This window comes from Pezoporus flaviventris, unplaced genomic scaffold (assembly GCF_033815535.1).
Source record: "Pezoporus flaviventris isolate CSIRO_AGI_PZ_B2104156 unplaced genomic scaffold, CSIRO_AGI_Pfla_v1 ptg000015l, whole genome shotgun sequence".
Lineage (NCBI taxonomy): Eukaryota > Metazoa > Chordata > Aves > Psittaciformes > Psittacidae > Pezoporus > Pezoporus flaviventris.
In genome coordinates this window covers 72916-99599 of record NW_026892563.1, presented here as the reverse complement: position 1 = coordinate 99599, position 26684 = coordinate 72916, and the positions used below count along the sequence as shown (strand labels likewise).

General features: G+C 43.7%; 1 long non-coding RNA gene across 1 annotated transcript in view; it reads right to left on the bottom strand.

Annotated features, from left to right (window-relative positions):
* LOC133269804 (uncharacterized) overlaps nt 1–14637 on the bottom strand; it is a 38887-nt gene extending 24250 nt beyond the window's left edge. The window contains exon 1 of the long non-coding RNA XR_009743549.1: nt 14237–14637. This is a non-coding gene — a long non-coding RNA (uncharacterized LOC133269804). The remainder of the gene's footprint in view (nt 1–14236) is intronic.
* Nucleotides 14638–26684: the final 12047 nt, after the last annotated feature.

Here is a 26684-nt window from a genome sequence, read left to right as displayed (position 1 = left end):
ATAGAGGCATCTGAGCAGAGTTCCAAATGAAGTTGGCTCATTGGCTGGAGCAGCTGAAATAGCTCTACATCACTCCCAGCATTTATTAGAGGTCCTGGCAACTGACTGGGAGTGTTGGGATGGAATGATGCCCGCCTCCCCCAACACATATAGCTTAAAGCTGCCTTGAACAGCCTGGCAAGTCTCCTACCAAAGCAGCTCTTCTGCTTCCTTTGGCAGACTGGCCCTATCAGCTTCCAGTAGACCTGGCCTCTTAAATCAAGTCCCATCTTCTAAATACCCAAACTCCTGACTGTGGGACCACTGTTCTAACCATTTATTAACCTGCCAAATGCACCTGCCCTTTTCAGGGTCCTCTCCTTTGACCTGGAGGATTGAAGAAAAACCTATCTGAGCCCCAGAGCCTCTAATCACGTCTCCCAGATCTCTGTCCTTCTTAGTGATTCGCAGGCTACTGTTATCTCCATCACTAGCACCCACATGGATCACTAGAAGTGGGTAATAGTCAGTGCGAATTACATGACCAGGCAGCATCTCTGCAACATTCCTGATTCAAGTCCCTGGTAGGCAACACACATCACTTGAGACTGGGTCAGGCTGACAGAGGGTGCCTCTGTGCCCTTTGAAGTAGAGTCACCCACTAGTATGACCTGCCACATTTTCCTGGCAGCATCAGTAGTGATCCTCTTTACTGGTGCGTCAGGAGGATGTTCATTGATGTGGTCTACATTTCCTCGTTAGCCCCAACCAGAGCTGCAAAGCAGTTCTGGGTGGGGACATCAGATTTTGGAGGTAGCCCTTTGCTTTTAATTGTCCAAATTTTTTTTTTATTATTATATTTTTTTTTAGTTACTAGCTCCCAGGTTGCTGGATCACTGCCCTCCTCCTTTTCTGTATGTGCTGTGAGGGATGCCTGTGGCCCCTGCACAGTCTGGGCTTGGAGCAAGCAGTGCAGCTCCCTATCAGTTTCCCTGACAACTTTTAGCGACTGACAGTGTCCTGCAGTTCAAATGACTGTACGTGGTATAAAAGCCTTTATAGATACAGTCTGAACACACAGATCGATTTACAGGGACACCCAGCAGCGGTGTCCAGCGTGTGGCCACCGCGGGCAGGGACATCCCCTTGGGCTTCCTGAGCACAGGCACTGCCTCAGGGCCAGCACAGCAAAAGCCTTTCTCCAAGGGATGCTATGTGAAGGAGCAGCAACAGCAGGGCTGCTGTGGGCAGGGCTGTGGGGGTACCGTCACACCCGTGTCATAGTGCCAGCACCCACAAACGCAGCATCACAACGCTCTGAGGCAGTATAAGGGCAGCATCCTTCCGTGTCCCACTGCCAGAGTGCCCGGCACTGCCACCAGGACTGAGCTGGCAGCCTGAAAGCACCCGAGAGGAATTCCTGGAGGCACCAGTGGAATTACTTGGAGGGGCTGAGGAGAGAAGACTGCCCGAAGCTGCTGGAGGAGGTGCTCTCCTGCAATTCCAGCTCCTGGAGGGGCCACATTCACAGCTCATTGGATGGATGGATGGATGGATGGATGGATGGATGGATGGATGGATGGATGGATGGATGGATGGATGGAAATCCTGTTTCAGTCATCAGGGAGATTGCTGTCCTCATCTTCTGGGGAGATAGTGTAGTGTAGTGTAGTCATAAGAAATAGGATGCACAGATGGCCCAGTGCCCCCCCCCCCAGTGCTTTATAGGTCCCACTGCCAGGCACAGGTAGGGTTCTTGCCCCCAGGGTTAATCATGACAGCGGCACTTTGCTACACCTGGAAGCCCCTGAGATAGCTCCAGGTGGAGGCAGAAAAGGCAGTGCCAGTGTCGCATTGTCCCCTTAGAGCCATACCCAGCGTGTGGACCAGGAGCAGGTCTTGCTCACATATGCTCAGGGAGTAGCCGATCGACAGCACTGGGGTCAGGAAGGAATTTTCCCCCGGGGCAGATTGGCACCGGTCCCCGGGGGTTTTTTGCCTTCCTCTGAGCACTGAGCATGACCACTTGTCAGGGCTCCTCGGTCCTTTCTGGCTGTGTTATTGCCTGGTGCTCATGCTCCGCGAAGGTGGCCCCTCGTGTCCTGCAGCTGGGGGGGGAAGGGCTTTTTTCCCCCCAGGCTGGACTAGCAAGCGTCCCTGGGGTTTTTTTGCCTTCCTCCGCAGCCGAGCACAGCCTCTTCATGGGGCTCCTTTGGGTCATGGTGTCCCAAAGGCAGTGGCTCGTGCTCCACGCAGGTGGCCCTTGTGCCTCGCATCCGGGGGGAGGCAGCCTTCAGCACTCCCAGGCTGGCCCCAGCGTGGCCCCGGGACTTGCTGCTGTCCTCTGGAGCATTGAGCACCACCCCTTGTCAGGTCTTCCCTGGCCCTTTCTGGCTGGGTTCTTCTTGCACTTCTCTCCCACCACCACAGCACCACTCCTGCCCTGGCTTTCCTTTGTCAGGCTGCAAGGGAGGCTTTTTGCAGCTAAACTGAAGGGTCTAAACTAAACCAGACTAAAATTAACTAAACTAAGCTAAACTAAACTAAACCAAGACAATTAAAATAACTTTATTTCCAAATAAATACTCTTTACACCTGTAACCATTCTGATTTGTGTCTTTGAAAGTACTTTTGGTGCGGAAATTCCCTTGGCATTTCAGGTAAATAATATTCTCCTCATTGTACAAGTCATTGTGAGTGCAGGGAATGGAAAAGAACGGAATAAAATGGAATGGAACACAATACAACAGAAAGCTATGCTATGTTCTGCATATAGAACCACAGAATAGCTAGGGTTGCAAAGAACCTTAAGCTCATCTAGTTCCAACCCCTTGCCATGAGCAGGGACACCTCACACTAAACCATGTCTCCCAAGGCTCTGTCCAACCTGGCCTTGAACACCGCCAGGGATGGACCATTGACAGCTTCCTTGGCCAACACATTCCAGTGCCTCACCAGACTTAAAGAGCTTCTTCCTTATATCTCACCTAAATTTCTACCATTTATGTTTAAACCTATCAACCCTTGCCCTGTCGCTGCAGTCCCTGATGGAGACTTCTTCTCCAGTACCCCTGTAGGCCCCCTTCAGGTACAGGAAGCTGCCCTGAGGTCTCCACGCAGGCTTCTCTTCTCCAGGTGGAACAGCCCCAACTTTCTCAGCCTATCTGCATGCGGGAGGTGCTCCAGCCCCTCATCATCCTCATGGCCCTCCTCTGGACTTGTTCCAACAGCTCCATGTTCTTCTGATGTGATACTTAACTGAGGGGTTTAAAACTCTTCTACACAACTGGGTCACTTGCTTGTGTTTCATGAGTGTTGCAGGAAAACCTGCGCACGTCCTAGCTAATGGATCCCAGCAAGAAGAGATCAGCACCTCCCTCTCCATTTCCTCCCCTTGGGAAGAGCTGCAGAGAGCAAAAAGGTCACCCCTCAGCCTCCTTTCCTCCACACTAGGCAGACCCAGTGTCCTCAGGAGCTCCTCACAGGAAGCTGCTGCCATCCATGCCTTCCAGCCCAGTCGCCAGCTTTGCTGTCCTCCTCTGGACGCATTCAAGGACCTTCATGTTCTTAAATGGTAGAGCCTAGAACTGCACCCAGTACTCAAGGTGAGCCTGCACCGCTGCTGATTACAGCAGCACAATCACCTCTTCCTCCTTTTTTTGGTTGGTTTGTTTTTGTTTTTGTTACTAGCTCCCAGCTCCCGGGATCACTGCCCTCCTCCTTTTCTGTGTGCGCTATGAGGGACGCTTGAGGCCCCTGCCCAGTCTGGGCCCGGAGCAAGCAGTCCAGCTCCCTCAGCTTCCCTGACACCTTTCAGCTACTGACAGTGCCCCGCAGCTCAGCCCCCAGTGCAGGAGGACCTCCACCACTGCGGACCGAGCGCAGCCCTGCCCATTGTGCACCCTCGCCTCACGAGACCCGTGCAGGCTCTTTCTGCACCCCGAGCTCCACGCTGCAGCCTCCCCTCTCATCGGCTCTGCCTGGTGCCGAAGCTGCCACCACCGAGGCAGCCGGAGCAGAGCTCCCAGACCAGGCCCTGGCCCTGAGGCAAGGGCTCCCCATCCCCACTGCACAGGGCCCTTGTCAGATTGAAAGTATTTATGTTCTCAAGCATTCATGTGATGATAATAATGTATGAAGTAAGAGAAATAAGGAGGGAACACATGGACATGGACCTTCTGGAGTGAGTCCAGAGGAGGGCTATGAAGAAGATCAGAGGGTTGAAGCACCTCTCCAGACAGGCTGAGATAGTTGGGGTTGTTCAGTCTGGAGAAGAGAAGGCTCAGAGAAGACCTTAGAGAAGCCTTACAGTATCTAAAGGGGCCTGAAATCTGGAGGGGGACATTTTATAAGGGTCTGTAGGTATAGGACAGCGAGGTAATGTTTTTCAGCTGAAACGGGGGATATCAGATATAAGGAGGAGATTCTTCGCTCTGCGGCTGTTGAGACACTGTCACAGGTTGGCCAGAGAAGTTGTGGATGCCCCTGGAAGTGTTCAAGGCCAGGTTGGATGGGGCCTTGAGCAACCTCATCAAGTGGAAGGTGTCCCTGACCATGGCAGGGGGATTGCAACTAGATAATCTCTGAGGTCCCTTCCAACCCAAACCACTTTGTGATTCTATGAACACATCTTCTCATATGTTTCGCTATGCAAAGCTCTGATATTTTCCACTAATTTTTTAATTATCTGGTTTTTAATTATTTATGTTTACCTTTAATGGCAGGTCTGGATTTTGCAGCAGCTCATTTTCAAATAAGCCTGAAATTACCTCATAATATAAATACTGATGTAATATGAATTCTGTATCTCCCTGAATTTCAGGGAGATACAGAATTTCAAGTAAAAAGCATGCTTTCTTGAAAAATGTAATTTTTTTTTAATATTTTTTTTTTTTTCTTTTGGAAAGCAGACATCTTCTGTGCTTGTTACGGGACCTTGTAGGGTACACACCTTAGTAGTGTACTTGCTCCAGTGATGGATTATGCTGCAACACCAGGGCATTATCAGTTTCATTGCATTCAAATAATGAATTAGTACTGTAAGCCACTGGTGCTTAAGCGCAGATTTTCCTTTATGAAAATGGAAGTGTGATATATTGCTCAAAAATATGGCAACAGGAAGGATGGGATAATTGCAATTGAAACTATGGGAGGAAGAAAACCCCTTGTGCAGTGATCATATTTTCTGATGTATGTTTAAAGCAAGTTCCTATTTTTAGCAAGCCCCTGCAAGGTGCCAGTTTCTCTGAAGATATAATGATCATATAACAAAGCCAAGTCAGGCAAGAAAACATGTTATAGCTCTTAGCTGGCATTGTCCATATATTTTACAGCAAATTAAGGAGTTAGAATGAAGGACTGTGTGTTTAACAGAAAACAGTGGGCGAGGAGTGTAAACAACTGCCATAAATGTCTTTAAGGTTTCCAGTGCTGAATGGCTGCCTTTCACCAGTGAGGTAGATGCCTTTTACTTGTCTGATGGGCTGGGATGTGATGACCCCAGAGGCATCAACTTATCCTGGCACAGGCTTTTGCTTGTGCCAGCAAACCTCCCGTCTGCACTGTTCACTTGCTGTACTGGAGACTTTTAATTTCAGAGCCTTTCATTTCCAGGCAGGCTTCAGCAGCTAAGTTTTCTGCTGAGTTCATTTGCACTAAACACTAAAATCCACCAGCCATTATATAGCAAAAGGGTCAGTGGGAAAATAGAGCTAACTTCGTGAAGAGTTAGCACATCAAGAACATCAAGGAGACAGATAGCTGTCTAGAGGGTTGTTTTAATGGTTAAGAAACATTATGAGTAGGCAGGAAACTGTTATCTCATCCTGAAATGACCTGTATTGGACTACTTGCTGATATCACACTGCTGAGGAATAACTTCAGGAATAGCATAGGAACTAGACTTAAACCTATTTTCTCAACAAGATAAAAATACACTTCTGTAAGATTCAACTGTGGCCTTCTTTTGCCAAGCTGGAAGTGATTTTGAAGTCACACCTTCCCCAAGATTGAGGAAACAGCAAATGTCTTTTGTTAAGAAGACCTAGCACAGAAGATGCTGGGACCATGCACACTTGTGCAGCGTCAGCCTGGTCAGTGGCTGCTGCATCGCTGTTTTACTAGTGGGAAGAGAATAGAATAATTTCATCACTAGCCCTCATAACTGGTCACTGGTATGTCAGGAGAATATAAAGCAGCTGTGGATTCAGATTCCAGTTTAACCGGTGCTTATGGCTGGAGGCAAATTCTGAATCTTCAGCCAGCTGAGGTCTCTGTTATTGGATAAAAGATGAAGCACAGTGCATCTATACAGACAGCCAAAGTGTAGGCAAAGAAACATCCTCTACCATGGTCAGCACACAGGCACTCAAGTAAACCAGTACTGTGATTCTGCTTTAGCAGTAGACAGCTAGTGTGTCTTGATTTCTGGACATTAGACATAAGCTGATGGAAGCAGTAGCTTTCTTTCTGGCTGAATTAAGAAGAAATTAAGTACTTTTGCCCTTATGGAGTCTAAACTGAAGAATGGTACTGCAGCCACAAAGTGCCTCAGAAAGAAGGACAAGAACTTCTTCAAGCACCAACTGCAAAGCCAAGGCTTAGGAAATGGGTGGATGAAGCCATTGGCAAGGAAGCAAAGGGGTCAGCAAGTAACAGTGGGCAAAGAGAGGACCAAAAGGGGATGGCATGAGAGAGCTCTTCCATGTGCTGGCTGCAGAGGCTGGCTCAGACATGAGTATCAAGGAGGCCGTCCTTGCTTAGTTGTGCTATGCTTAGGGAAAAGGGTATTTTTTACTAAATTATATACTTTCTCAAGAAATACTTGTCTGCTGTTACCTTCTCAAGAGACTCAGGTGGAAGGTTCATGCTGATTAAACAGCAAGCTAATAAGCTACAGTATTATGAAACCTGGTAAAGTCTGTGCCTTTTAGTAACCCTTACGTTACTAGCTTTTGTGCTTTCTAGATACAGCTAGATATGCTTGATGCCACAGCTTCTGAAACTACCTAAGCACTGGCTTCCATGATAACAAACACACTTAGACTGTTATGCAGCTTGACAGAAAGTCATGTTGTCAGATTTTACTTTGTATGAAATTGACATCCTTCTATTAAAATTAATGGAGCTGCACAGCTTTGCGCCAGTTGAAGACGTAGCCCATTAGTCTTAGTTTCTAAACAGAAAGAATAGTGCTCTGGTACAATAAATGTCAGCCATAGGCCTTTCACTTATTTCTTTCTAGTATTTTAGAATAATATGGTAAGGGAATAGTGTTTCATAGAACAACATTGTTTCTGTACTCTAGCATTAAACATTAAGATGGTACTGGACAATGTAATTTTTTCTACAGTAATCAAAACAAATGTCTGAGTTTTAAAAACGAAAAAAGCATTAAAGAAGACATGCAAATCTAATCATACAATAAAGTTCCTCTGTTTGCCATAATAGATATATCTGTAAACTTATATATGTGCAGAGATCCTTTTTAACAGTGCAAGTAGCTAATCAGCGAAACCACAGGGACTCTTTCTCAGTGAGTTTCTTACTGAAGACTTTTATTTTCAAAGTGTCCTGGGTTCAGCAGTAGCAGTCATGTTTTTTCCTTTGTGTTAACTGGTGCAGTGCTGTGCTTTGACTTCTAGTTTGAGAACAGTGTTGGTGAAGCCGATGTTTTCAGTTGTTGCTAAGTGATGTTTACCCTGACCAAGGACTCTGTGAGGCTCATGCTCTGCCAGGGAGGAGGGGAGGCTGTGAGGAAGCAGAGATGGGGCACCTGACCCGGGCTAGCCGGGGAGGTATTCCATACCACAGCACGTCATGCCCGGGGTGGGGGGTAACTGGGAGTTACCTGGAAGGACACGGGCTTCCGGGTGGAACTCGCTTTCTTGGCCGGTGGTATCGTATTCTCTTCTCTTGTTATTTTCCCTTATCATTGTTTTAGCTGATAGTAGCGGTGGTGATTTGTTGCTGGACTGTTGTCTCAACCCGTGGGAGTTGCACTCTCTCGATCCTCCTCCCCGTTCCTCCGGGAGTGGGGAAGGGGAGAGCCCCGGTGCAGGGGGGGGGGGAGATGGACACGGACCTTGATTGTTGTCAGCTCAGCACCACTCACTGGGAGTGAGTGAACAAGTTACCTGACTGGGTTTAAACCACGACACAAAGCCATGTTTTTTCAGACTCTGTTGTTATCTCTGTAAGGATACTGAGGTATCGTAAAGAGAATTTGCTTTGGTGTTGCACCAAAGAGAAATATGGTCCAGAAAGAGGAACACTATTTTGAAGTGTGTTTCTCAGCAATGTAATACTTGCCTACTGACTGTATCCAAATCCTTCTTTTTAAAAACTTGGAATGTGTCTCATGCATGTTTTCCTCCTATATCAAGAAACAAGTTCTGAAACAGAAAAAAGATATACAAACCATGAGCATTACTTATGGGCCTTATGAATAGCATTGTAAAATGCTGAAAAAAAATGTGCATACTTTGTATTTCATGGATTTGTGTGTGGAAAGTTTAGCTAGTAAAGAATTAAGCTAAAATACTAGATACAAGGGAATTTTGTTCACCAAGATACAAAATATATTGGATATGGGAGCATACATGTCATAGGTCTTTCTACCCTACTAGTTCATGATTATTTTCCTATATACATTTTATGTTGGTTTATTAAACAGTTGATATCTGCCTAACAACTTTCTACTTTATTTTAGAGTCATCTGATATGATGCACTAAAAGAACATCCCATCATACCTATATTTCAATCTGGCAGGGTCTTATAATTTAAAACCAAGACCCCTTTGAAATGCCAGTATACTATTCTTTTTTACCAGATCAGTGGAAGAGTCTAATTAACTTGGCAGAATACCTGAGTCATTGATTACAACATCTGCTCTGCTGGGAATGATCCAGCACAGCCATCTGTCTTTCACCATGCAAATCAAGTGGCTGAGGGTAGATTTAATATTTTTCAACAGCAAAGAGTAGAAATGAACATGATACAAAATTTAAAGCTGTGTTTCTGAGACCATCAAGGCTAGCTACTGGAGTTATGCATAGACCAGCATATTGGACTGGGGAGAGATGGTTTGTGCCAGAACATTATTAGAGAAGGACAAGTAGCAAATGCACTCAGTTGGAGCTCACAGGGTTCATTACCATTTTTGTCTCAACTAACTAATCAGCATCAATCCCAATATTATGCCTCAGTCATTCGTTTTTGAGGGTCGCTCAAGCAAAATATAATCTCAGTATCCTAAATGTCATCTTCACAGTGAAATTTGCTAACAGCTCAATATCAGTGAAAACAGTGGGGAAGAAAAAGGTCTTTCTCCCATCATGACAGCTATGCCAACAACCCCCTCTGTGTATATCTAATTATGCTGATGGAAGAGTACTTCTGTCAGCTTAAATAACCTTGTTCTGAGAAGCAGCTTTTCCTTGAACAGTTGAGGGTGTTTCTCCTGTGGCTGCCAGCGTTGCATAACCCAGCAGAGCTGAATGTCCAATGGGAAGGACATGCCTGAGACATGAGCCTGGGCCATTCATAGCTGTGCTCTTCTAAGAGCAAACTTCCATTTTGCTCCCTTGTCTCCAGGATGAGTGGTCAGACACTGCAGAGTCAGTGCCTGCAGTTTAATAGTCCATGTAGGAATGAACAAGTGCGCTTAGTCCTTCTTTTAGAGGCCCAAACCCTTGTTTTCAGAGGCTATCAAGGTCTAATGTTTCCAGTGAGAAAGTGGTGTTTGCAGTCTGGCTGGAACATTTACATTGTAAAATTACTGGCGCAAATACCTCTCTGACTGAAGTAAAAACTTTCACAATCTGTAAGGTTAACTTTCAAGTGGATTCTATTCATTTCACTGATAAAAAAATGTTTACTATTCAAAGAGCAGCAGTATCACAGGTTGGTGTTCTGCAATCATTACATGACTAGCAGGTCCAGTCTGATGCTGGATAGCATATAAAAACCACATTAGCCATATGGAAACTGCATCTCATTCTTCCTGTCCAACAGAGGTGAACAGTGGCTTTAACAATAGTGCCTAATATTAATAATGGTGTCTCCTTACCACATAAGACTGGTGACAGACAAGTGTTGACACTGTGCTACGATGCCAAAACAAGAGGTAAAGTAGGGTTTAAGATGAGGGAAAGCAATCCAGCATTGCTCACTGGTGTACCAATACATACCATAAGATACTGATACGGAAGGACAGCCTATGGCTTGTTTAGTTCATAGATTCAATATTGCAGCAAGTTCCACAGGAATACAGGTACTGTATCCTCCATTGATCTTTCTACTTTCACACTGTGGTAGTGGAAAATTTTGTCTAAGTAGTTGTCTTTTCCATGCATCACATTTTCTTTCCTCTTCTCTTTTCTCGTATCTGTATTTTACTTTTTTTATGTTGTGAGATTTCTTTTTGTTGTGATTGTTGGAGGTTTTCTTTGACTTTTTAAGAGTTCTAGCAGCTTTCCTCAGTGGCTGCAGGGGAAGCAGCAGGAGAAAATGAAGGCAACAGCCTGCCATGGTGTGTTCAAAGAAAACCACTGGGTTTCACCCACATTCAAAGCAGCAGTTTTAGCAGCCAGGTGTTGCTGCCCAGGCTGAAGAGAGACATTAATTGGCATATAGCGCATCTTCCTAATCACATTAGAGACATCATCCAAAGCCCATTGAAGTCAGGTCCTACTAACTTTACTGGTCTTTAGGGCACATGGCAACACGCCCTAAACAGCACCCAACAGCACAATATGGCATACATATGCCCCCTTTGTGCTCAGCCTCGACTTTCCCCTCCCTTTCCCAAAATAAAGGAGACCCTGCAGGCTTTGCTGCTTGTTGAAGTGCTGGGTCAACATTCTGCAGTAATTTGTTTGGCCTGAAAGGTAGCTACAGTAAATGTGTTAGTGGGAACATGCTTCTTTTATTCCTTCCCTCCCCAATGCCTCTATAAAGCTCTGGTTTGCACAGACTTTAATTAGAAAAGAGGAATTTTGCATGCTTTCCAGCTGGGCTTTGTTGGATTTAATTGTCATTTTAGCTTTTATTTTTATTGAATTTGTAGCAAAACAAATTGATATAATCCTCCAAGCCAAAATAGATATAATCCTCCAACCCAGCAGGGAATGCACTAATGGAAAGAAAGTTAGGATAAAAATAAACCACTTCACCCTGCAAATATCTTTGTCATTTAACAGAAGCTGCATGCTGCCATGTAGACCAAAATCCCTTATTTCCACGGCACTATTTTGATTTCATGAGTTTCAGAATTTTCTTAAATGGATTGAATGACACGTTTTATTTACTTTCTTTGTTTATATTTTAAAAAGGTAATAACACTGGTTTCAGTCCAGACTACAGGGTCACTGCTGACAGCCACACTCTTCAGGAAGAACTGGGCTTTGCTGTTTTCTTCATTCTTCATTCATTTTCTTCAGTCCAGTTTCTTCCAGATGATCACTGGTCTTGAACACAAAGCTACATGTGTGGAAGAGGCTGATGTTTGCATCAGTGGCCCATCTGGCAGGAATGAATGGGCTTCATTAAGGAACATCATCTGACAGGTGACATGCCAAAGCCATGACACATAGATCACTTGTGTCCGATGTCAATTCTCCACACTGCCAGTTCAAATACATACACTCATCAGGATGGGCATGATGTACATAGACACTTGGCATATGGCAACAAAGATTCTGCATTCCTAAGGAAAGAAACGGGGAAATGTGTATGTCAGCTACAGTGAAAGTTAATCCAAACTATTGGGAGAAGACATTGTAGCACTGACAAAAGGGAAGTAAATCTGTTTCTCTCGTGAGTACAAGAGACATGGCTTTAGGCACAGTGGGTAAGACCTTGTTTACCAAAATTTCCACCTGCAGTGAAGCTTAGGCAGAACTTAGACATCTAAGCCCCAGGCAGCTTTCCAAACTGCCCAAAATGAACTTCTTCAACCACTGTGTTTGTCATGGGTGTACACATATACAGAGTTATCCATCTATTTATCTTGCAGCCCAGAGTTCCTGATGGCCCAACATCATGTGAAGAATGTCCATTGTCTCAACAGCCCAAAGACTGTAGACTGATCCTGGTGTGGGGACTGAGTCTGTTTTGTTTAAAAATGACATTGGTCATAGTATTATATGCCTAGATAAATCCTGCATTCACTAGGGTATTATGCAAGAGATCACTGCTAACACAAATTTATTCTCAGGTAGTCACTTATTCCCCTTTCACCTGTTCTGAATCCAGAGGACCTGATGATCACAGATGGTAACCTGGGCATACATACATATTTACATATAGAGATAAAGGACTTCAGTGTAACTAGTATTGGTTAGAGATTGGACATCATAAGCCGAGGAGTTCAGCTCATTGTTAAAGCTTGAAAGACATAATATTGGAAATGGTGAATGATGAATAGCTTGTGGCCTTTGGCCAGGGCTAGAGCAGTTCAGGGGCTCTGCACTGTTGGGGATAGGACAATGATGGTGGCCAGAAAAAAGGTGAAAATGTAATACTGATGCTGAACGCAGTATGGCCTGCAGGCCTACTACAAGAGCTGCTGCCAGCAGTGTAAACAATGCATTTAGCCTTAGGAAGAGGTTAGGGTTAAGACAGATACCATGAACTGATGACGTAAGTTTGTTAAACAATCAGCAAAAGCTTAGAATGGTTGGAATTCACACCAGTATACAGGATAAAAGGATTTGAAGAGCAATTTCCCTTGTGACTCCTCAAATTTTGGCAAATTAACATATGGACGGTTGTTGGGCTTGAGTTTGCTAGGCAAAACCAAACAGTAATGTTGCAAGATTAGAAAATGGGGCAACAGGTCTAAAAAACCTGGCACTTAGGCAGATCAGCATCTATAGCTGAAGGCTGTGGTTAAGGACAGTTGTCTTGGAAACAATACTTTCTTTCTGCCCTACAAAATAAATTGGATGTTGGGCAGACAGAGTCTCCTGTCTCTGTGAGGAGTAACTCTGTAGTCACATGGATAAAAATGTGACATCCAGTGCAGAAACCCCAGCATCCCATATGAGCTCTAGGTAATATAGTGAAGAGCAGAATGGAGAGAAGAAGGGTGAAGTACGAGAAGCAGAAACCTTCTGAATCACATAGATTTATTGACGCTTGGATATTTGAGCGCAGTTCTGTGTTGTGCTCATATCCAAAAATGTGAGGTGAAGCTGGTAGGCATGTCCCCAGTACAACTGCTGGGGGGTCACATTATTTTTGAAAAATGATTCTTCCTCCTGTGATGGTGTCGTGGTTTAAACCCAGTCAAGCAATTCATTCGCTCACTTCCCCCCCTTTCTTGCCCTCCCCCTGCTCTCGGAGGGACAGAGAGGAGAATCAAAAGAATGCAACTCCCACGGGTTGAGATAAGAGCAGTTTAGTAACTAAGGTATAACACAGATCACTACTGCTACCACCAATAATAATAATGACAAAGGAAATAACAAGGGAAGAGAACACAACACCTCAGCACCAGCTGACCGATAACTCGCCCCCCAAGCCCGACCAAGCTCCGACCGATACCTCCTCCAACCCTGCAGTCTCCCAGCCCTTCCGGCTAACTCCCAGTTACATCCTGGGCATGACGTGCTGTGGTATGGAATACCTCTTTGGTCAGGTTGGGTCAGGTGTCCTGTCTCTGCTTCCTCCTGGCTTCCCCTCCTCCCTGGCAGAGCATGAGGCTCACAAAGTCCTTGGCCAAACCAAAACATCGCTATCAATTCTGTTCCCAGGCCGAAAGTCAAAACACTGCACTGCACCAGCTACCAAGAAGGAGAAAAATGACTGCTACTGCTGAACCCAGGACATTATCCACCCCTTATTCCATACCATTCACGTCATGCTCAGATCCCACATTTTCAATATACCATTACTCTTATCTTGGTGCACTCTTATCTTAGTGCAGGGACCAGTCCCTATAAAGCTGCTGTGTCCATCTGGTCCATGTCAGGCTCCATCTCTTGTAACAGTCTTCCAGAGCAGGAGAGACTGTGTGCAGTGTTCACACTTGTGAATAACCTGGGCAATAGTGTCCATTGCTAAGTCTACCCCTTGATCATGAGTCCATCACTATGTTGCATCTCTGCTCTGATGGCCTGAAGTGCCACGGGCCCACCAGGCTTAAAATAATTCACTGTCCCCTTCAGCAGTTTCTGCAGCTTGTTGCTGGGGACTCCATACAGCTGCCTTCCATCTCCGACGCTTCCAAAGCACTGGAGGGGCCCAGTGGACTAGATACTTGCCCATACTGTCCCACACACCCTGCCACTCATGACTGTCCAGCTTTGGGGAAAATCTCTTGGTCACCCTATATCGTCGTCTAACCCCAGACAAGACCCAAACCCGACTCTGCTTAACTTTTGAGATCAGACAAAATGGTTGTGGGTAGAACACACTCTGTATGTGTGCCAACATGCTGATCCCCATCACAATCAGCAGGCAGGTCCCAAGGATACCCAAAGGCCATTCAAAACCTTCAGAACTCTCAGTTGATGCTGCTGTACTTGTCACTGGGGCTGGTGTAGCTGCTGTGCTTGCCGGCTCTCCCACCGCCAGCTTCTCTTTTCCTGAGTCCAGCTCTTCCTCCTCTGCCTTGCTGGGAAGTGCTGCGTGGTCTCCTGCATCCTCCTGGGGCTCGGCAGGCGGCTTCCGGGGGATGCTCTCGGCCGTCGCGGGGCTCGGCTCGGCCGTGGGGCTCGGCTCGGCCGTGGGGCTCGGCTCCTCCGCGGGGCTCGGCTCCTCCGCCGCCTTCTCCCGCTGCTCGGCAGCCGCCTCCTTCCGCTCCTCGACCGCCCCGACCTCCTCCACCGGCAGCCGTCCCCAGGCGGCCTCCGGCCCCGCTTCTGCCGCCGCCTGGTCCCCGGGACCGCTCTCCTGAGCCGCTTCGGCTGCCGCCGGCTCCCGGGGCCGCTCCCCCTCGGCTCCCCGCAGCCTCACGAAGATGGAGAGTAGGGCGAGGGCCAGGACGGTGAAGAGCAGCCGGACGGCCAGGTACAAGTCCACGGCCACGTCCGTCCCGCCCTGCTGCTGGAGCCCGCCCGTATTACAAGTCATTGCCATAAAGCACAGTGAGACAAGAACCTTAGCCCAGGCCCCACACTTGATAAACACTAACACACCAAATACCGGCTCTACGTAAGTTACAACGGTCTGAAGCTGTGAGATCAACAAGAACACCTCTGAGAGCCAATAAATCAGCATTGTGATGAGTGACTATTAATCCAGTCAAATCTGTCGTTATCTCAACCCTTTGTGCCCCACGTTGGTCGCCAAAAAGAACTGTCGTGGTTTAAACCCAGTCAGGCAATTCGTTCGCTCACTTCCCCCCCTTTCTTGCCCTCCCCCTGCTCTCGGAGGGACGGAGAGGAGAATCAAAAGAATGCAACTCCCACGGGTTGAGATAAGAACAGTTTAGTAACTAAGGTATAACACAAATCACTACTGCTACCACCAATGATAATAATGACAAAGGAAATAACAAGGGAAGAGAATACAACACCTCAGCACCAGCTGACCGATAACTCGCCCCCCAAGCCCGACCAAGCTCCGACCGATACCTCCTCCAACCCTGCAGTCTCCCAGCCCTTCCGGCTAACTCCGAGTTACCTCCTGGGCATGACGTGCTGTGGTATGGAATACCTCTTTGGTCAGTTTGGGTCAGGTGTCCTGTCTCTGCTTCCTCCTGGCTTCCCCTCCTCCCTGGCAGAGCATGAGGTTCACAAAGTCCTTGGCCAAACCAAAACATCGCTATCAGTTCTGTTCCCAGGCCGAAAGTCAAAACACAGCACTGCACCAGCTACCAAGGAGGAGAAAAATGACTGCTACTGCTGAACCCAGGACAGATGGAAAGGGGACAGAACCTTTGAAAGAGAAGCTGCATAAACCTTGCTGAACATCTTGATCAGATGCATTATTCTAGCCAGTGTTAGATGGCTGCAATTGACAGCATGGTCCTTGCTGTACATAAGCTAATTAATACTTGGGAAGTGCAGAGGATGAAAAGAGAAAAACTTATGTTAAATCATGTTAAAGATGAGAGGATTTTTAGATGATGTTTAGGTTAGGTTCCCTAAAGCAGGCAGCCCTTCCAAAGAGAATACATGAAAACTTCCTATAACCCTTTGGTAAGAGCTGAGTCTTGAAATCCACCGAAGTTCTGTTGGCTTCTTCGTATTACACCACTTCAAAAATCCTTCCTGTCTTGTTCTGCTTGTATAACCAATATCAAACCTTTCCTTTCCGTACTTCTTTCCCAATATATAATTTTCCCTGTAAAGATCTATCTATAATCAATCCCTTAAGACTAAACCAGGAATGGATTTGGGGATCCTGCTATGCAGTTAGTTAATGCCTAAGAGAGCTCTTTGGCTTTCATCTGAAGGAGAGCCAGTTCAAGAATGTAAATGAAGTTGTGGTAGGTTTGCGCTGCTCTTATTATCTAGCTTAGATACTTGTTTCCCAGGTGATTAAGAAGTTGAATCATTGTTCACATGCCTAATGACAGCTGGGAGACAGGCCTGGAGTCTGTATGGATTAGTAAAACAAGATTTCAATTTTCATCTTTCTTACCTAATTTCTGGGACAAATGATTGCTGCTTAGTTAATGTGGAGAATATACAAGAAAAAGCTGCTTAAGTACTCTCACTCTGGACTGATATACAATTTCTAAAAGCCCAAAAATTGTCTTGTGGACTGAAGACTATGTGGATGGCATTGGCTGAAGTGCATGGTACCCTTGGGGTGCTGAAAGATTATGGATGGTACCAAAAAGAACTATGAAGCATTGCTGTGTGAATTATAGTCTGTCTGATCTCTCGGGGTCGAAGGACTTACAATACCTTTTTGAGTTTGTGTAACATCCTAACTACCTCTCAGGAATATTAAGGAGCCAGGAATGGGTGATACACTTGTCTCTCCATTCTCAAGTTTATGTAATGACTGTCTGGATTTTTAATTTTTTTCCAAGAAATAACTATAAAAACAATTAATTATGCTTAGCATTTAGACGCACAGTGATGTGATGGGCAGTGCATGCAATTTCTAATTACATTACAAATGAAATCAATTTCTTTGTTGTTGCATATAAGTGAGATTGAGAAGTTTATTCTTCTGACCCAAAGTTTCACAGAGTTTGTTCTTCTCTTTCTCTCTCTTTATCTTCAACAATGGACAAAGTTACTTGAAAGTGTTTTCACTGAATTCATTAAGGATAGTTTTGTGATGACAAAGACCTGCAGTCAAGGAACACTGACACTGTAGTGTGCAGTCATTATTATTTACCATCTTTGCTGTAGGCCTCTTGAAAGCAGCCCCTAAAGTGGCAGCAGATGTTGTTACAAAAGTCAGTGATATATCCCACCGGGAACTGCTTAGGAAAACTCTCCCTCTGATCCTGTTAATACGAATCAACCTGGCAATCAATGTCAAGGATGACTGTCAGATACAAACTACCATATGGGGGAAAGAAAGTTTAATCAGGCAAAAAAAATAGGGTTGGAAAATTTAACTAATCTTGATACTATTCCTCAGGACAGTCTGAGGTCAGGCAACTTGAGTAGAAAATATTGGGAAATGAACCTTTTATTGCTGGTGTCAGATCCTGTGTTTTCTTTAGGGAACAGACAGATTTTCACAGATAGAGTAAAAACGACAGCAAAGTTTTTGTTTATATTACCATGGGTTATCTGATATTCTTGTTAATAGTTACATAATAAAATAATAAAGTGATATTGCTTTATTTATGTTCAGTTGTCAAGGAATAATACTCTCTAAGTTTTCCATCGTGACTCCCAGCCTTTGTGACTAACAAAAACAATTGCCTTGCTCAAGATTTGTGCAAGCATCTCACCACCTGTGTTACGAAATCTTACTCTGCAAAAAATTCCATTATGAAATAGTTTCCATTAAGAAATACATTCTCTCTCTTTTCCATAAAGATTTCATGGCTGTAATGAGAACAAGTTGGAACCTTTGTTCTGCACCTTGTGGATGGTTCCTGCTCCAGAGGGTTTTCACTTCCAGTTGTGAGCTGTTTATGGCTTGTGAGCTAGATAATGTGATAGCAGCACAGATTATCCTGATCTTTTGTCATCTCTCAAGACTATAAAAATTAATATCCTGAGATAATAATAAATGCAGTTCCTTGATTTGCAATACTGTCAAATATTGATTGTAAATCTAAGTAAACAAAGATTCATCCAGATGTAAGTCAGCAGATATCTCTAAGCAACAAGGCACAAAGGGTAAAAAAAATACAAAGACGAAATTTTGGTATTTTTTACAATGTAGCTGATAAACAGAAAGTAAAACTTTGAGCTTTGAAACTTGTATTTTTGTGCTGTTATCTGAAATCAGATGGCTGATGCTTGTATATGCTTGTATTTTCAGATTATGAGTCTGCTTTTTGGAATGTTATTGTACAAGATACTGAACCAATTACTTATCTGTGTAAACCATGAAAGATAACTGCTGGCTGGTTATTTAGAATAATACAGTGAACAAAACTGTAGTCTAGGAACCAGGGATATACATGGCAGGTGGTTAGAGGCAGCAAATAACTACAGCTCAGTTGGCTGTGATAATTTGCAAGTGCTCACCTCCTAGAGACTGTTTCTGCCTCTTCTTTTGATCCGGGACAAGGGATGTCACATCTCTAGGCTCGTTTCAGTCCTTTTCTGTTTTGTTGCCAAGAGAGCAAACTACATCCTGGGGTGCGTCAAATACAGTATAACCATGCTGTCAAAAGAGATGATTATCCTGCTCTGTTCATCATTGGTGTGGCCTCACCTTGAGTCCTGTGAGCAGCTCTGGGCCCCACAATTTAAGTCACAATGTGAAAGTCCTTGAGTGTGTCCAGAGCAGGGCAATAAACTGGTGAAAGGGCTGGAAGAAATGGTTGAAGACTTTGGGGTTGTCTAGTTTGGAGAAAAGGAGACCTCAGTGCTTCCTGCAGCTTCCTGAGGAGTGAAAGCAGAAAGAAAGTTGCTGATCACTTCTCTCTCATATCCAGTGACAGGACGTGTAGGAATGGTTTGAAGCTGCATCAGGGAGGTTTAGACTAGAATTCAGGAAGAATTTCTTTACTGAGAGGGTGGTAAAATCCCCTGGAACAGGACTTCTAGAGATCTGGTCAATGCCCCAAGTTTGTCAACATTTAAGAGGCATTTGGATAATACCCATAACTATATGCTTTAACTTCTGGTCAGCCCTGAACTATTCAGGCAGTTGGACTAGATGATTCCTGTAGGTCCTTTCCAACTGAAAAACTTGTCTTTCCTTGTATCTTGTCTTCTCCTCTCCTCTTCTCTCCTCTCCTTTCCTCTCCTCTTTCTTGCAGTTGAATTATCTGAATTAGAGCCTTTTCCCAAGCAGTTTGCTGCATCTTTCATAGCAAAGTTTTCCTGTTATGTGTAAAGATAGATACTTAATAAAGGAGAGCTTATGCTGTCTTTAACATGCTTTTTACTGTGTTGCAGTAAAGTCAGTAAACCTAGATTTTACTTTCTGCCATCTTTTACTCAGTGTTTGAAGGCTGTATTATTGCCACAGTACATAATTTTGCAAAATTACCTCATTTTGAAATTTTGAATATATTTTCATCTTAAAAATTTTATAATATAATAGAAATACTTTTCACAGCTATCATTCTCCCTTGTTTGTAGGCTAGACAGGTTTTGTGCTACTTTATCACCCCCCAGGAGTCATCTACGCATCCTTCATGCTAACAGGACAGTGGACAAGACTGGCATCATCAGAAAAGGTTGGGAGATTAACCTCTACTTATGCACTGAAAATGGAGTTTAGCTTTAAATTATGCTCCTACCTCAAGCTTGTGAGTCTAAAAGTCACCTATGACTCACCATTATGTTGCTGGCAAACACTCTGGAGCTGTTTCTCCTCTGTGCTACACAGCTGGAGACACATACTCTTGGTATGACACGGGAACTTATCCCCTCTTGTGCCCCATGAACATGGGGGCCCTCCTTTAGAGAACTTGACAATTTGAAATATACCTTTTTTCTGACCATGTTGACTGACTTAGCTAAATGCTCACAATTTGTCATCATGGAAAGACCTGATGTCGTTGTCTCTTATGAACATATTTCCTAAAAGAGAGCATTTCTCATCAAGTTTCAATCGAATGAAGTTTTGCACTTTTCAAAGGGTTTCAAACAAGTCTAGTGCCAAAGGTGATATCCGGGAAAGGTGGGAGCCAGAACACAGAGATGAAATAAACTCAGGGAGGTCTCACAGCTAGACACGTTAATAGATGCAGAGGTTCCTGATGTACAGCCCACTGGCCTGATCTCTTGATGACATTGCCTTCATCTTGCTTGACCCAATATCATTTTCAGAGCAACCTATATGTTCCTTCTCTTCTAAAATTGAAAACTATCATATCCTACCCAAATCAATTAAAATTAAGACAGAAACACAAGGCAAAGCCTTACTGATACCCATTGTCTGTTCTTGTTTTACAAGAGAGCTGTTAGCCCATGGCCATTAAGGTTTTCCTCAGTTTTCCTCTGTTATTTTTAAAAATGGTGTGTAAAACTATCCTTTTCTGAGTAGTGTTGCCCCAACCTGTAATGCTGTGTGGGCTAGTAAAAGCAATTGCATATTTTTATTGGCAGTCCAGACCTTGTATCAGTGGCAAACAAGAGCCTTGTAAACCATTTCTTTTCTAATCTTTCTCTAGTTCTGCATATAATTATGCATGCATAAAATGTATGGTAATTTTCTGTATTTCCACACATGTAGTGTATAGAGTACCCGAACTCCTCTTTTTTACCACTTTTCATGACCAGAGGGGCGTTAGATACATGTCCATGTGATAACAAGAAGTTTATTCTATTGTCCCCTTTTCCTTTTTGGCATCCCTTTTTCTCACATTGTTCATCTCTGTGTTTGTATTTGTTACCTGATAACTTGCATCAAAACCAGTACTTTTAAAAAGCTGTGAGATGTCTGCAGCATGAGTTATATTCATCAGGGTATGCAATTTTCCACAATTTTAACCAAAAACAAAAAAAAGGGGGGAAAAGATAAATACATGATTTATACCACTTTACTTCTCCTGAAGCCCTGTTTAGGAGAGTGTTAATTCCTTTAGCCACTAGGTTGCTAATACCTCCTGTTGTCTGTGATTTCTGCCTGAGCAATATATGTACACCAAAGAAACATAATACATTATCAAACTTAGTTGTGTAAATATAAGTCAGAGGCTTACAGCCAGCCAATACAAATACTGATGAATCATTAAAATGATCATTAAAAGTATCAATGCAGACAAGCTCAAGTAAGAACCACAATTGTGCCTTTATGTTAAAATTCAAGTTTAAAATATTCTTTTTATCCAATACTTTCCTTGTCCTTTTATGAGTTTAATTCTTGTGGCAATGAGAAATATTTCTGAATAGAAAATTAAATACACTTCACTCATCAACATCAAATTCTGCCATATTGTAAGTATCAGCAAGGGATTGACTGTCCTTGTGCCCACTGCATTTGATACAGTTATCACTCTGCAGTGCTTACCCCCGCCAAACACACACCTTTTACGTTTCTTTTCCTTTCTTCTTTCCCCATCAACTCTGAGCCCAAGGGCTGCTTCTAGCAGTGCTTTTAATGGCTCCTTTGAAGTCTGACACTCTATTACAAGAGCTAAATTGAGAGCCATTTAACACCCCCTATTTCATTTTCACTATAAAATAAAAGAGTGTTAAATGCAGGGAAGCCTGGTGAAAGCCCTATCCAGACCCACAGGGGACTGATTTTATTGATGGCTGTTCTGTGAGGTGTCAGTTCAGTGCCCCACCTCCCTGTCAGCCAGACTTGGGGTTACAGAAGGTGGCTCTGGCTGTAATCATTGCCTTTCCACAGCTTCTGTTGTCCTAGCTGCTCTACTGGGTTTTGTCCGCATTGATAGCAAAAATACTTTCCAGTTAAACTCGTTTCATCCTAGGTGGCCTAGCACATTGTTTGTGACTACTTTCCTGTCTCAGACTGCTTCCCACATCACCCTTCTCTCTTCAGTGAAACGTCCTTCTCCAAGGCTCTGCACCTCACTCTGACAAGAGTCAAACCTGAGGAGAGACCACTGTGTTCCAGCGCCACAGAGAAAACAGCTGTTCAGTCGACACGCTTTCTGTGTTCAGTTCAAATAATTGATGCTCAGTGTTTCCCAGTAAATCCTCACTTTAGGGGGTGAAATTAATGATTACAGTATAATCCTTCAACTGCCTTAACCAGATGACAATAATGGGATTGTAAATGAAAAACAAAAGCAGTGCAAAAAGTATACTGAATGGTCACTAATTACATCAAAAAGTGCTATGGTGCTATAAGCCAGAACTTTATTATTGTGCAAACAAAAGAAAAAGCCTTACTGTAAAGTCATGAATATTTTTAAAACACCAGTAAGTAGCTGCACATCTTTCAGTAGGAGCAAGATCTTCTGAAGCCTATTTCAAAAGAATGACTAGGAAAGAGTAAAGATTTTCAGGAAGCAGCAAATAGCTAACAATGACCATAGAAACCATTCCTAAAGAGAATGCACCTTATGCTTCTGAACTTCCAAGCGATAAAGGATCTACTAAAACTGTAATGTGAAATAACTTCTAAGTATCAGTGCAAAAGGACTCTGCTGTAGTTTCCTCATCCTCTGCCAAGGTTAAACAGTCATTATGCTATTATAAACACTTCTGTTCCAGAAACAGCCTTGAACAAAACCTTTAATGAAAACATAGACAGGGAGATTGAGGAAATCATAGCTTTTATTCTCTGGAATACCCTCGTCTCAAAGTAAATTTGCCAACAAACATTGCAGGACAGTCAGAATGAGAAGAGTTGTACACCTGTTTAGGCCACAGAAGCAAGGTAGTCTCAATCATGCCATATCTTTCTAAATTAGGTTTGGTAAATAATACTATTTCCTGTATCATACTATTGGAAGATAGATTCAGGCAAACCTGCCTGATGAGAATATTCTCTAGAGAGTAAAACAACCTGCTTGATCAAGTTCCAGGCTAGAAAAATTCATGGATTTTATATTGCAAAACCCATCAGCAAAGTGCAGCTAAAATGCAGTGTATGTGATATATACGTATCTACCAAGCACATGAAATCACAGAAGAAAAAAAAAACATGTCCCCTTCAGCTGGCAGAAAAAAAAAAAAAAAGAAGGTACGCATGGCATGAATTCCAGCTTTATTCAAAATGAAAAATTCCTATTGCACTTTTTCTGAGTTTCTACTGAGATCAGTAGAAATCAGTTTTTCAAATTTATTATTTCACTTCTTAGCTCACTAAAACCTTGACCACAGATGGAGCAAACATACTAGCAAACACTATTTTTAACCTGTGCATCTAGGTACTTCTAAAGGGTGTAAAATGAGTAACTGCCTTCAGAAACTGGCTTTGTAATAGACTGTGGGGTGTCTTTCCTGTGCCTTCCATATTCTGCAAAACTGTATGAGGAAAGCTGTGCTTTCCACTAAACAAAGGGCACTGCTTTCTTTCTAAAAAATTGCATTCTTATTTTGTAAAATCCCATGTAAATTTAATAAGAAAATACTAAGAAAATATAGAATAAGGAAACCAAGATATGAATGCGTTTTTTTAATGATCTACTGGATGTCATATTAACTCTTGAGCTACAGATTATGGGAAAACCAGGTTGGTTTTCTTTGCGTGGTTGCCTGGTTTTATATATGTTTGCAGTTACTGCTTGGAGCCACCTGTGTCTGATTAAGACTGTCAAGTAACCATAGCATCCAAATACATTCAGATAATAGGATGTTCATGGTTTGTAAATAAAGATGTCAGGTTTTCAGAGAAGAGATCATAACCCCTAGAACTGCAATATTGCCCTTTCTCAATGTTTTACTTTTTATTTTGCTTCCACACTGTTATTAAATTCATATGAACTCGAATGATATTTTTATTTGATGAAAACTTAAATTATAAATGAATTCATGCAGCTGGGAAGAAATCCTCTCATATAAGTGTCACATTTGAAGTATTGAAATATGGGAATTTGACCTCCCTCTCAAATGAGACAAAATTACCGAGAGATGTTCAGTAGTATTTGTAATACATACTAATGCAGAGAGAAAAGACTCACTGGGGCTCAGGCCTTTCTTCATACGGTATTTGAACTTGCTGCTCCTTTATCCTCCAGCCAGCTGAAGAGCTGCTGGTGTCAGGCTCCATACCTGTGTTTGGAAGAGCCTTGCCATTGACTGCTCCCTTGGCTGGACTCCTTGGCTACTGCTCCTGACGTGATTCCCTCTCCCCGGCCTGTCCTCCATCTCATCCTTTGAAAAGAAAGTATTTTCACCTTCATTTGAATGCCCTCATTGCCTTTAAACTTGCCTCATTGCTAAAACTGTCCTAATAACAGCATTTCTCTCCATTGTGCTCATGTGGTCCTTGCTGCCTCGAAATAGCAGGTCACGCAATATAAGGCTTCAACAGCAGGCTTAAGCACATTATGAGTGGACAATTGTGGCTGTCTCCAGACATCATTCAACCCCATAATAACTGTTAACAGTTAAAATGTTGAAGTGACCCATTCCCACCAGCCTAGGAATGGGTTTCAAGGGGAAACACTGAGCACAGACGCAGCAGAAATCTGCTGAAGCTGGTGACTTGGTTTTTTGAGCTGGTCTACAAAGCTCCCCAGCTGCTTGGGGAGAAGCTGGTTTGCCTCTGACAAGTGCAAGAAAAGGTCATGTTTTGTGTCTGTTGCGCTTTGCATATTTCTGCACCTCTCAGAAGCAAGCAAAAATGGGCCTCAATTACAAGTCTCTTGAAGAAGGATTTGAATGCTTTTCTCATATAATAACAGAAGAACTAGAGAGTGGTGTCATGGAAAAAGCATATACAAAGAGACTGCTGTTTCCCAACTTTTCTTTCTCTACTGAAAGACAATGCCAGAAATCACTGACATTTATGCTGCAGAGTCTGGGTAAATGGGTAAAAAAGAGTACTTATGCAAACAGAAGTGTATAGGTAAATAGAGAGAAACAGAAAGAAACAGACAGATGTATGCATGTGTGCATGTATAGTCTTGAACAGCATGTATGAAACAGCCAGATGTTAATCTTGATTTCTAGAAAACTGAGCTGATGACAGAATGGCATTTTTTTTCAGGGTCTGGGGAGAGGGTACTCCCTACATGCCAAATGTAAGACAGGCTAAGCAGGATTACTCAGAGGTGCTGAGCACCCCCATCTTCAGCAGTGACAAAGAGTGCTGTGGTATATCAGCCTCTCTCCTGTGCCTGAAGACCTCCATGCACTGCTCTGTCCTGGCATAGGCATCTGGTCATAGCTGATGTTGTTTGCAGAAGTAGGAGATCCCTCTTGACTCCAGTCTCCATTGAGAGCACAGGGGATGTCTGACAAGGAAAGAGGTGTGGGACCTCCTGTGTGTTTGCAGCAGGATACACACACGGTACCTGGCCATCAGGGACATCTCCAACAGCACATCCAAGCATGATGGGAAAAACACCACCTTTTGGTGTGCAGCCACTGAGTTGGGCAGCCTAACCCAAGAGCTGCATCCCTCTGTTGCTCCTCCTCCTCCCCAGTGAGCCCCTGACAGAACCTCTGGCAGAGACCAAGGCTGTTTCTGCCATTTGAAGGCACCATGAAGGGAGCACAGCCTTAGGTTTGTACAACATAGCAATAGTCTAATACAAGAGTTGATGAATCTGTACCATGGAGCATCCAGCTCTGCTTATGTATATAAGTCTCCTAAAGACAAACAGGTGTTTTCTTACAGCAATGCAATTTCATTTTCTAATCAACTGCAGCAAGTTATTATTTTCTAATCAACTGAAGTTTGTTAATGATACGGAACTTCATTCACTTGAGTCGACCCAAATTCTCCAGCAGCAAAAGTCCAGGTAATGCCATATGGGCCTTGTCACTATGCGCAGAGACATAGCATTATGGCCAAGCATGGTGGAAGTAAATGTGGTAAAGAAAATAAATCATGCTATTTCTACCCCTGTTAAAACATGGGAATTGATCGACTGTGAAAAGCTATCTTGCACGGGCTATATTTTACCCTCATCTTCTGCTCTCTGAATCTTAAACGTCTGTGCTCTCTAACACCTCCCAAAATAAGATTGATTGACTGATAGTCTCAAACACTTAGTTTACACGAGCAAAGATTACCCAGTTCTAAACTTATTCTAAGGAGAGACAGATTCCTACAGATACTAACTGCACTGCTTGCAAGGGCTTGTTACGGATGCCTAAGTCAGGTATAAAACCTGTACAAAATTGTACACAATGAAAAGAGGAAACAAGAAGTTGAATAGTTACTTCAGAAATCCTAAAATTCTTCTCTCAGGAAGAAAAAGCAGCCTATGGGTAATTAGCATTCCAAAAAGCTGAAATAGCAGAAAAGCACCCAGAAGATGCTTTCTCTGGGGCAGTGTCCTGGGTTCAGCAGTAGCAGTCATGTTTGTTTTTTTTTTTCCTTTGTGCTAGCTGGTGCAGTGCTGTGTTTTGACTTCCAGCCTGAGAATAGTGTTGGTGAAGTTGATGTTTTCAGTTGTTGCTGGGTGATGTTTACCCTGACCAAGGACTTTGTGAGGCTCATGCTCTGCCAGGGAGGAGGGGAAGCAGGGAGGAAGCAGAGATGGGGCGCCTGACTCGGGCTAGCC